Consider the following 10752-nt stretch of genomic DNA (forward strand, 5'->3'; position numbering starts at 1 on the left):
GAGAATAACTAGGTCATTGGCTAGGTTGTCCGGTCTTTTTACATTACCATGAACAAAATCTCTAGGGAGGTAACTAGCCCTGAAACAAGATGTCGACGTCCATGAAATTAATTTAAGAACTGCCATTTTGTTTACATTGCCTGTTCAATATCCAAGAATCTCTTCAAGGACCATATCTATGTTTTTTTTATTAATCCCAATCCGTCGTCACCATGAAATTAGCTAAAAAGTTCAATTGGCTATGCCTAACTGGGTTTTTTTTTATGTGGTTGGTTATCCAGAAGATTTCGCCAAAAGGTGAAAACCGACCCAGACCCTCCGTATATTGACGACTAGGAGGTTCTGGGTGACCGCGACTAGAATTCCGACTGTCCAGAGTTATTGTTATATGAACCTCAATGTGTACACAGGTTGGCCTGAGGATTCCATCCCATCGGAACGCTTAGGCACGCGTTTCTTGTCAGACATGCAGGCTTCACCCCTGACAACCGGGCATAATTCCGTATGGTCGTCTTGGAAAATGCTGAGATTTACTAGTTGAGAGCCTAGTAGCGGGAAGGGGGGGACGTCCAGTGGTTTAACGCGTGCGCGTGAAACCATAAGGTCTGTCATAGAGTCAAGTGGCGTGGTTTTGATTCCCATCTTGTACGTGACAAGGAGTAGGGTCGTATGTCCAGCCTTGTAGTTTTTCTCCGGGTTCTCCGGTTTCCCCAAACTGCTATAGACCATTACCCGCATGCGAATTATAAAATAAATAATGAACCATATTTTAGTCCCGAAATGACCTAGTTTGTGTCGAGTGGACGTCACCCCCCCCCCCCCACACACACACACACACACCCTTTCTCGCTCATGAAACCTGGAGTGGCCATATTCTAATATACAGCATGTAACAAATCCTAGCGCGGCCACATTCTACAATACTTTCTATTACATCCTACAGCATGTACGAATTACTAGAGTGGCAGATTTCTAAATAAAAGCCTGTAATTGATTCCAGGGTGACCTTTCTCTTCATTTACATTTAATTACTCTGTCGTGTACATTCCTTTACTTTAAAACCACACGTGGCGGCATGTTTGACCTGCATCTGTCTTTTAAGTTAAACGCGGTATTTCTGACAGCCATGACATGGGATTGGTATTTAATGGGTTACAGTTGTAAATGATATTCTGCTGAACAAGACGTTAATTCATACTCCACTGTACAACAACGTTTAGGTCTACGCGGTTTGTGTCGAGGAGGGTGCAGAATCCAGATCAAATAACAACCATTTGCTACACTCACTAGAGCATTGACCTTGACTGATGCACGCGGGTTTATAATTTATAATTGTGAATAAAAGTACAGTGACTAAGAGTGAAATGTTTATCGTTCACCTTGTACTAGGAATTTAAAAGAAAAAACAAATGTACAAAAGACATTTGGCGTAAATAATCCGGTAAATTTAAAAGGTAGGTTGCCATGCAATGCAAAGAAACATACTCCAACAACAGTTTTAAAAGTGATCCAAGTATTTCGAATTCTTATTCTTGTATCGCCATCGTCGTTGTGTATAATATAAATGTCCAGTGGTAACTTAAGCTCAGGCGCGTCTACAAGATTTTTGGAAGTTGATCAAGAGCATTAACCCATCACCCTCGGGGAAGCAGTAAGAGCACTTGACTAGAATGTTCAGAGTTCGAAACCTCACGCGGACTGCGACGAACCTCAGGACTGTTCAAGCCTGTTTGTTAGTGATAGTGCCTCTGGTCCTGACAAAGAAGCCATAACTAGTTGTTCAGACAGAACGACTAAAAGAAACCTTGACATTCATAAATGGACGACGAGTAGGCGAGAACACAGGTGTCCGGGCGAAATTCTCGGCCCCTAGCATTTCACACGCCGCCATTTATAACCATATGTTAGCCCCAAATCTAACTTCCCTTCTTTTGTTAATCACTATAGACAAATATTAGGTGTGTGTGTATAATACCAATACTACTATATATTATTAAATTAATGTTGCCACCGTAACTAACCACCAATGTCAGTACCATATGGTGATGATGCCAATGGTGCGATATCACTTTAATTGTGAATTTCAATCATTCGCTTGCGAGTAGGGATCTTTAGCTGTGAGAGGAAACCTTTGTACCCGGAGAAAACCCATGAGGATGAATCAATTCTATTTCAACAATTCGCTTCATCTTAGGGGTCTTTAGCTATGGGAGGAAACCGGAGTACCCGGAGAAAACCCACGAGGAGGGGCACAAGCACGGGCTCGAAACTACGCCACTTGACTCAATGACAAATCTCATGATGTAAGACTATTAGACTATTAGAACACTTGAAGAAGTACAAAGATTCAAAGCCAGTCGATTATTTTAACATTTCAAGTGTTTCTATTCTTCCTCTAGACAAACAAATAAACATATACAAGTCTCTAATCATGTGTTACAAACAAAACAACAAAAACCAATAACAAATACGCGATGAAACGGCGCGGCAAACATAGACGTCAAATAACACACAGATAGGTTTGTCAACATTTTATTCTCAGTATTATGACTAATTTCATTTACGTAGACAAGAGACAAGGTCTCGTCAATCATTGTCAGAAAAAATAAACCTTTCACGTTTTTGATTTGTGAACAGGTTATGAGAGTGAGAGAGAGAGAGAGAGAGAGAGAGGTTGGGTTTAACGTCCACTCGACACAAACTAGGTCATTTCAGGACTAACATATGGTTTAATTTTATTTCATTAATTCGCTGCCGCGTATGGGTCTTTAGCAGTGGGAGGAAACCGGAGGACACCCACGAGGTTGGACAGACGACCCTACTCCTTGTCACGTACAACCGGGGAATCGAAACTACGCCAGTTGACTCAATGACAGACTTTATGATACAGCACGCACACGCTAACCATTCGTCCATTCAACCCCCCTGAACAGATTATGGATAAGCTCTGTGTGATTTGATTATATATATTTCGTTATAACGGACCCCAGATAGTTAAGTTAGTGGCGTGGATTACATTTCCCGCTTGTACGTGACAAGGAATAGTGTCGCCGGTCCAATCTCGTGGGTTTTCTCTGGGTCCCGAAGTTTCCTCCCTCTGCTAAAGACCAACACGAGCAAGCAAATTATCAAAATACAATTGATGTATTGAACTATATGTTAGTCCCGAGGTGACCTAATGTGGATCCAGTGGATATCAGACCCCCATTTTCTCTCTCTTTCTCTCTTTCTTTCAATTGAACTGTCAAATTATAGTGCTTCAACTTTCACAAAATTGTAGCTGGCAAGGGATTAAGTTCAGGCCGTTCAGAGAGTTTAACTATCATCAACAGATATATATAATTACAGGAAGCTAGCAATTAACTACGATATTTGACACCAATTCCCCTACCTTTATTTATTTAATTACCATATTAAAAAATAAAGTAGGTTTTTATAAAAAAAAAAAATCATGTAAATTAGTGGGTTTTATTTTGATAACGGCTCATTAGGATGTATTTTCCTTATGGTTTACAAGGATGTTCTATAAGGACGTATTTTGATAATGGTATATAAGTATGTTGTATAAGGATGTATTGTGATCATGGTTTATAAGGATGTTCTATAAGGGTCTATTGCGTGATAATGGTATAAATTATAAGAGTGTTGTATAAGGATGTATTTTGATAATGGTTTATTTAACATGTTTTCTCTCGGCTCTGCAGCTCCTTCTACGAGCAAGCGTAATTTTTTAAATGAAATTGACCTAGCTTGTGTCGAGTGAACATCTCAAGTGAACTTTTGACTGAACATTACCCCCCCCCCCCTCTCTCTCCTTTTGAGAGACTTTTCTGGCTTTTGAGTAGGACTGGATAACCGAACAGTGATTGATGTATCGTGTCATGATCTATCAACATCTAGGGGGTTTTTTTTATTGGACATAACATAACCATATATAACCATATAAAACGTCAACTGAATACGGTTGCATCCGGGAGCCTAGATCTATAGTTTAATAAACTTAAAATTTGATATATAACTTGTAACATGAACATGAATTTATCTTAGGCGTTAGATTTTATAGTTTAATAGAATTTATAATTAAATGTAAAGACAATTTATGAACTTATATATACATGTATATGTTTTATCGCATGACAAGCTGTATGTCATAACATTGAGTTTAATAGGTGCTTTCTGGGTCAACAGGGGTAAAACAGACAATAAACAGTACGCAAATATATTCATGAAAACAGACTTTTGACGCGTGAATTCGCGTTTTATACAACTTTAGGGTATACTAACCTAATAGTTTTCGTGTAAATAATTAATTATAAATACTCTCAAAAATGGATAATTGGAATGCTTCAAGTCTAGTAACTATTAACGAAGTGAACTGAAATAAAATGAGGTTTAACGTCCTACTGTTCTGCTCCTAATGGATTAGGGGGGTTGGATGGCCGAATGGTTAGCGCGTGCGCTGTATCATACGGTCTGTCATTTAGTCAACTGGCGGGGTTTCGATTCCCCGGTTGTACATGGCAAGGAGTAGGGTCGCTTATGGGTTTTCTCCGGGTCCGCCAGTTTCCTCCCACAGCTAAAGACCTCTACGCGCAAGCGAATTATTGAAATAAAATTGAACCATGTGTTAGTCCCGAAATGACCTAGTTCGTGTCGAGTGGACGTTAAACCCTATTTCTCTCTCTCTCCCTAATGGGTTAATGAAGACGTGCCTACTCTATACAGTGTGCTTTGGGAGAAACTGTACCCGGTCAGGGGCACGGGGGCATATTCTAATTTCAAGTTCCAAATATCAAGGGTTCTTTGGATGGGACGAAAAATCGAGGTTACGTGAACACGAATGTGTACACGTAACCTCGATTTTTCGTCCCATCCGAACAACTATACGTTTTCATTTACCACTGACAAAGAGAACCATGCCAGTTTCTCGGACATTTAGATTAGCAAGTAAACGTCTTATTTAATGAACCACCGCAGCTCCCAAGTCATGACATTGTAGTCCAACAAAACAATCGCTCCATGTTGTTGTATAATTTCCAACCTCGTGGGTTTTCGCCGGGTCCTCCGGTTTCCTCCCACTGCTAAAGACCCCTACGCGCAAGCGAATTATTGAAATAAAATTGAACCATATGTTAGTCCCGAAATGACCTAGTTTGTGTCGAGTGGACGTTAAACCCCATTTCTCTCTCTCTCTTTGTTGTATAATTTTCCAATGTTAGATTTTAGATAGCAGATAATGAAAGTAAACAAACCTACCACCTCATATAACATTCTTGCTTCACCCCGTATTTGTATTGCATAAATAAATATGTGGCAACTCCACCAGCATTAGTAGGACAAAAAAATGAAATGGGGTTTAAAGTCTAGCCGTTCTACACAAAATGGAATATTGAAGATGGGTTTGCCCCATGGAGTGTGACGTGGTGGACATCTTGCCAGGGCAGTGGCTTTTCCGGCAACACTTTATCGAATTCTAACTGTAAAAGGTTCCTTTGTTTACATGCCAACGTATCGACGGATAATCAGTTTCTGCTGTTTTTGTCAGGGCCTTGCACAGAAATTGGCAACTAAGAAACAGTTAAACATTTCCCACGTGGTTTCATTACGGTTTTCAACCCTAATAGCAGCATGCGATTTTGATTATGGCATATTGCTCAACCAGTGTCAAACACATACTTCGGTTCAAATAACGTACAAATACGTAGTCCAAAATATCTAACTAAAGCGATTGATCCTTGGAATGACCTCTCACTATGGCAGCCAAGATTAAAAAAAACAGTGCGCTAGCCAATGGAAACAGTGCAGACATCTTCACAGTGGCACTGTGGGTGTAATTATAATTGAAATGGAATGGAATATGATTTAACGTCTTACTGGCCTAATGGAAATGGGCATACTTCATGCCCATACAGTGTGCTATGAGGGTAAATTTTGTCGAACGTCTGAGCTACGGTCTACTCTTCTATCGAATTCAAAATGCTAAGAGATCTCTTACGTACACGGAACCTCGACTAGACATCTGTCCTTGTCGGGCCCTCCGTCCTGAACCACTGACAAGGGGAAACCAAGCCGGAAAATCCCGACGAACTTTCTTGGAAAACACCGGGATCGAACCCGCGACCTCCAGGTTATAGAACCAGTGTCTTACTCACTTAGCCACCGTGGCCCCCGATAAGAAATGGACTGAAATGAAAGGGTGAGGGGGGGGGGACCACGGGCAAATCTCGAAAAACGTTCTCAGCCAACACAGTGATCGAACACGAGCAATGTGACTCCTAGTAACCAGTGATGAAGTTACTGCCGCGGTACAAAATAAACCGAGTAACATTTGGCGGAATTTCTAGCATTCTTGTTTATCTACGGCTCAAGTCTTGTGTGTTCTTTTGAGGGAAACATAACCTTGACCGGGTTACGTTCGCAGAATAGAGGTCGGCAGCAATATAAGGCCAAAGCAAAAATTACATGTTTTTACAATCTTTGAGTCAAGTTGCATGGTTCTCGCTTATACGTGACAAGGAGTTGGGTCACATGTCAGGATTTTCTCCGGGTCCTCCGGTGTACTCGGTAACATAATCAGATCATCTAATAACTGTGGATTGGACTTCTTTAATTCAGCAAGACGGTAACAAACATTAAACTACACTACATGTATAACAACCAATACATATTATAATATTGTAATCTTTACGGCCATCGTCTTAATTCACGTCTGCCTCCATGGTTCTGTGTTGAGCTACTCAACTCAACTAACTGAACTGACTTCATCAGAAACCTAAACCAATTTATAGGTAAGGTATGAAGTGACATATTATTGATATTGAATAAAAAGAATTATGATGACAGCTGAATACTAATAAATAAATAAATTAAAGGTCGGCGGGTTCTCCGACATGGCCATTTCAATATGGCAGTAGCTTATCTTAACAATAATAATATTGATCTTGGTAATAGCGGTTAGGTCAAAAAGGACAGCAGAGACTTCACCCTTTGTTACAACTCCTACAGCTAAAGACCCCTGCGCCCAAGTGAATTAGTGAAATAAAATTGTCGAGTAGATCTCTCCCCCCCTCTCTCTCTCTCTCTCTCTCTCTGGTATTATAAATGACACGATAAAACATTTTAATAGGAAGGCAATCCCCCCCCCCCTCTCTCTCTCTTTCTCGGGCATTTAAATTGACACGACAACCGCGCGGGTTGAACTCCTCTCTTGGATATTTAAAATGACATAACATAACATGTTAATAGGAAGGAAATCTAAGAAATTGTGTTTATCACGTGACTTGACGTGGGGGAATCCATTTTTGTCTTGTATAAGTCGTTAGTCGCTGTTGATTTACCATAAATACAGAAGCCTACGTAAATTCTTGGATTATGCTCTGCCAACTTTTTTCTGCCGTTTAATCTCAATGTTTTCACAACCGCTATACATTAGATCACACTTATGTCACGTGGGCGCCCCATTGGTGTTTTGTTAGTGAATCAAGTATCTTTGGGTGTCTCTACTTTCCATATATACCAAATGTGCCAGACTTTTATTGGAAATAACTACTCAATAAATACTTTCGTGAGAATGTATCTCTAATTCAAAAACCCAACGAATATCAAAAAAAAAAACTAAAAAAAATCCCCAACATTTTCCTGCCATATCTATTTTTGTGACCAATTAACCTTAGACACGTGTGTTTTTTTTGTGTTGTTGTTTTTTTGTTATTGTTTTTTGTTGGTTTTTTTTATGTGTGTTTTTAGCCTAAAGTGCAATACCAGAGAATGAGTATCGATGTTATTAATAGCGTTTGTTATTAACTTGCAGCGGGCCAGTACACAGGTCTAAAAATGGAATTATTTCCTGCCACAGTGGAGGTTGTACTCTTAGGATATCCAACACACTATGGTAATTAAGTCTAGATTCAGTCAGACGCTGTTCATTCTTAGATGAAAAATCTACAAATCTACGCTGTTCGCCCTTCAATAATAAATGTACAGAAGTTCAAAATAAAATATACTGGTTTAAATTAATCTTAAATTAATATATGAAATTATATCGGGCTTAACTTCCTGCTTGTCTACGTCAGCTGGGTTTATGAAAAGGGCATACGCCATACAGTGTGTAATTAGATAAATATATGATAGCTCGGGCAACCTTTTATTTCGTATTCCGGCTGTTATGGGTTATTTTACATCCAAATTATATATAGTTTTAAAAAATGTATAGTTTTAAAATAATCAAATTAGACACCTAGTTTAATAACTAAAATTATCGTGCCCCAAAGTATTAACCAAACAAATTGCTTATCTCTGCTTACCCTAAGCAAAACATTCGCATCTTCGAACTCCGTCAAGGCATTCACCTAATGAATGCCTACACCAAGTTTCAACATTCTATCTCTATTAGACGGAGGGAGAGTTATTGTATTCCAAAATCCCAATCAATCACTTTGATTATCGCTCTGTTTACCCTAAACAGAACATGCTCATTATCGAACTTATTCAAGGTATTGATGTAATGAAACTATACACCAAGTTTCATCACTCTCACTTAATTAAAACTAAAGTTATCGTGTCCCATACCATCAGCCAATCAAATTACCCTAAGCAGAAAATGCTTCTCTTCGAACTCCATCAAGGCCCTCGCCTACTAAACACTTTCACCAAGTTTGAACCTTCTACCTCAATTAGAAGCAGAGTTATTGTGTCCCAAAACAGTGCGACGGACAGACAGACAGACCTATTTTAATAGTCCACTGCTTTCGAAGGGCGGGGGATAAAAATCATATGGTTAAATCATAGACCTTATAATACATGTAGTTTTAGCTCCGTGGTTAAATGATAGGAAAGCGAAACACTTTTAGTATACGCTCACAAGCCACGTCCTCAAAATAACTCCCCATTCCCATTCATTAAACAATGTTATGTAATCATTCTAGAGTCGGTTTTCACCCCTTATTTATTTTCTGTGTTCTATTCGTTATCTCATCACTGAAGACGCAACCACATCTCCAGTGGTTAAAAAAAAACTGGAATTAATTTGACTCCCATGTCCATGGTTAACCGTGGAATATTATAATAATGATGACCTGTGTTCACTGAAAATCCCGTCTTCATTAGTCAAGTCGGAGCAAAACAGTAGAACGTTAACCCCCCCCCCCCATTCCATTTCACTTCGTTAATAGTTACTAGACTTGAAGCATTCAAATATCGACATTAGCGATTCCAAAATACCGCGGCACGCGTTATGGCTGGATGAAGCCTTCGCTCTCACATCACTCTAGTGCTGAAAAATCTACAACCGTCAACTCTGGTTAAAGCGAGGATTGTGTTCATATTTTGTCTTTGCCTATGAATGCTCGGGAGTGGACTGCCCAAGCGATCTTCTGGAATTGTTTGTCCCATCTGGACCGCTTCGAGCAATTAATAAAACAAATGGGATTCTACGATGGGGGGTAGAGTCATCTGGTGGCTGTTCTTGCCAAGTGGAATAAAAACTAACTTTAAACCAGGCCCAGTATATTTAAATATAACACGAAACAATATCTGTTTGAACCAATTTCTCATACGCCATGGGCAGTTTTCGTGAATTTACTTTAGCGCTTAATGAATATGGAGATATTATTACATTACACTGTTCCCAGAATAAAAATACAAAAGCAAAAAGTGCAACAAAGATTGTAATTGCTTCAGTTGCAACAAAATTTGGCATTCATGTTTGATGTGACTCCCGTTTTTGTGCCTCAATATTTCATTGTTGTTGAAGATTTTGACTTACTCATTAGTTTTAATCTTAAACCCCTAACCCCGATTTTACAGGTTTTAATCTTAAATACCCGATCCTAACTCTAACCCTAATCCTAAAATGTACAAGTGATGGAATGTAAAAGTGATGGAAATAGAAAAGAGAGTCGGATCAAACATGATCGCCCGAAATTCTAAACTATTCTATTACATGCCATTATGTCATTTATTTAAAATAATAATATATATTTTCCGTATGAGGTTTCGTATGAGATGTGATCTATATACACGTATATTTATATATTACAAAAAAAATCACAAGCCAAGTTTAATTCACCAAGACACAAAAAAAAGAAAAGAAAGAAAAACTTAAAACAAATTAAAAATAAAAATAAACTTACCAGCAATGAGGGTTAGCACCAGTAAAACATTCATGATGAAAAAAATATGTAGAAAGCGAGTGAAATAAATTTCCCGTTTAAACTCCAAGGAATGTAGAAAACCTCAACGGCTTTGCACGGCTCTATTATAACTGACACCCGCCTTATCCCGCGTTTGGTTTTATCTATCGAGAAGTACGGGGACCTGTTAGTGCCATACACCGATTTATACATTTTTCTTGAAGTTTACCTCGCAGTGAAAACTGCGATAAATAAAAAAAAAACATGAAAAACCTTTCCACCGCGGTGGAAACATTTTCTTCGCGTTGTAAATATTTTCTCCGCGGTGGAAAGGTTTTTCATGTTTTTTTGATGAAAGGGTCTGTCTGAGCGACAAAATGGCCGCCCTTTGTACGCAAATTGTGTAAAAGTATGTAATACGAAGGTTGTGGAACCTCTAGAGGTCACAATTTTTATCACAGTTTTCATTGCGATTTCTCATATGAGGTAAATTTCAAGAAAAATGTATAAATCAGTGTATGGCACTAACAGGCCACCGTAGAGAAGAACTTGATATTAGAGACTACACTCTCCGCCACCTTGATATCGGAGACTACACCACGTCAGTTTCGCTAAGTTGACC

At 39.0% G+C, this 10752-nt stretch overlaps 1 long non-coding RNA gene across 1 annotated transcript in view; it reads right to left on the reverse strand.

Moving 5' to 3' along the window:
- The window catches only part of LOC126816229 (uncharacterized), a 33415-nt gene extending 23127 nt beyond the window's left edge, over window positions 1–10288 (reverse strand). Inside the window, exon 1 of the long non-coding RNA XR_007678256.2 lies at window positions 10131–10288. This is a non-coding gene — a long non-coding RNA (uncharacterized LOC126816229). The remainder of the gene's footprint in view (window positions 1–10130) is intronic.
- Between the last annotated feature and the right edge of the window lie 464 nt (window positions 10289–10752).

The sequence above is a fragment of the Patella vulgata genome, chromosome 3, assembly GCF_932274485.2.
Source record: "Patella vulgata chromosome 3, xgPatVulg1.2, whole genome shotgun sequence".
Classification (NCBI taxonomy): Eukaryota; Metazoa; Mollusca; class Gastropoda; family Patellidae; genus Patella; species Patella vulgata.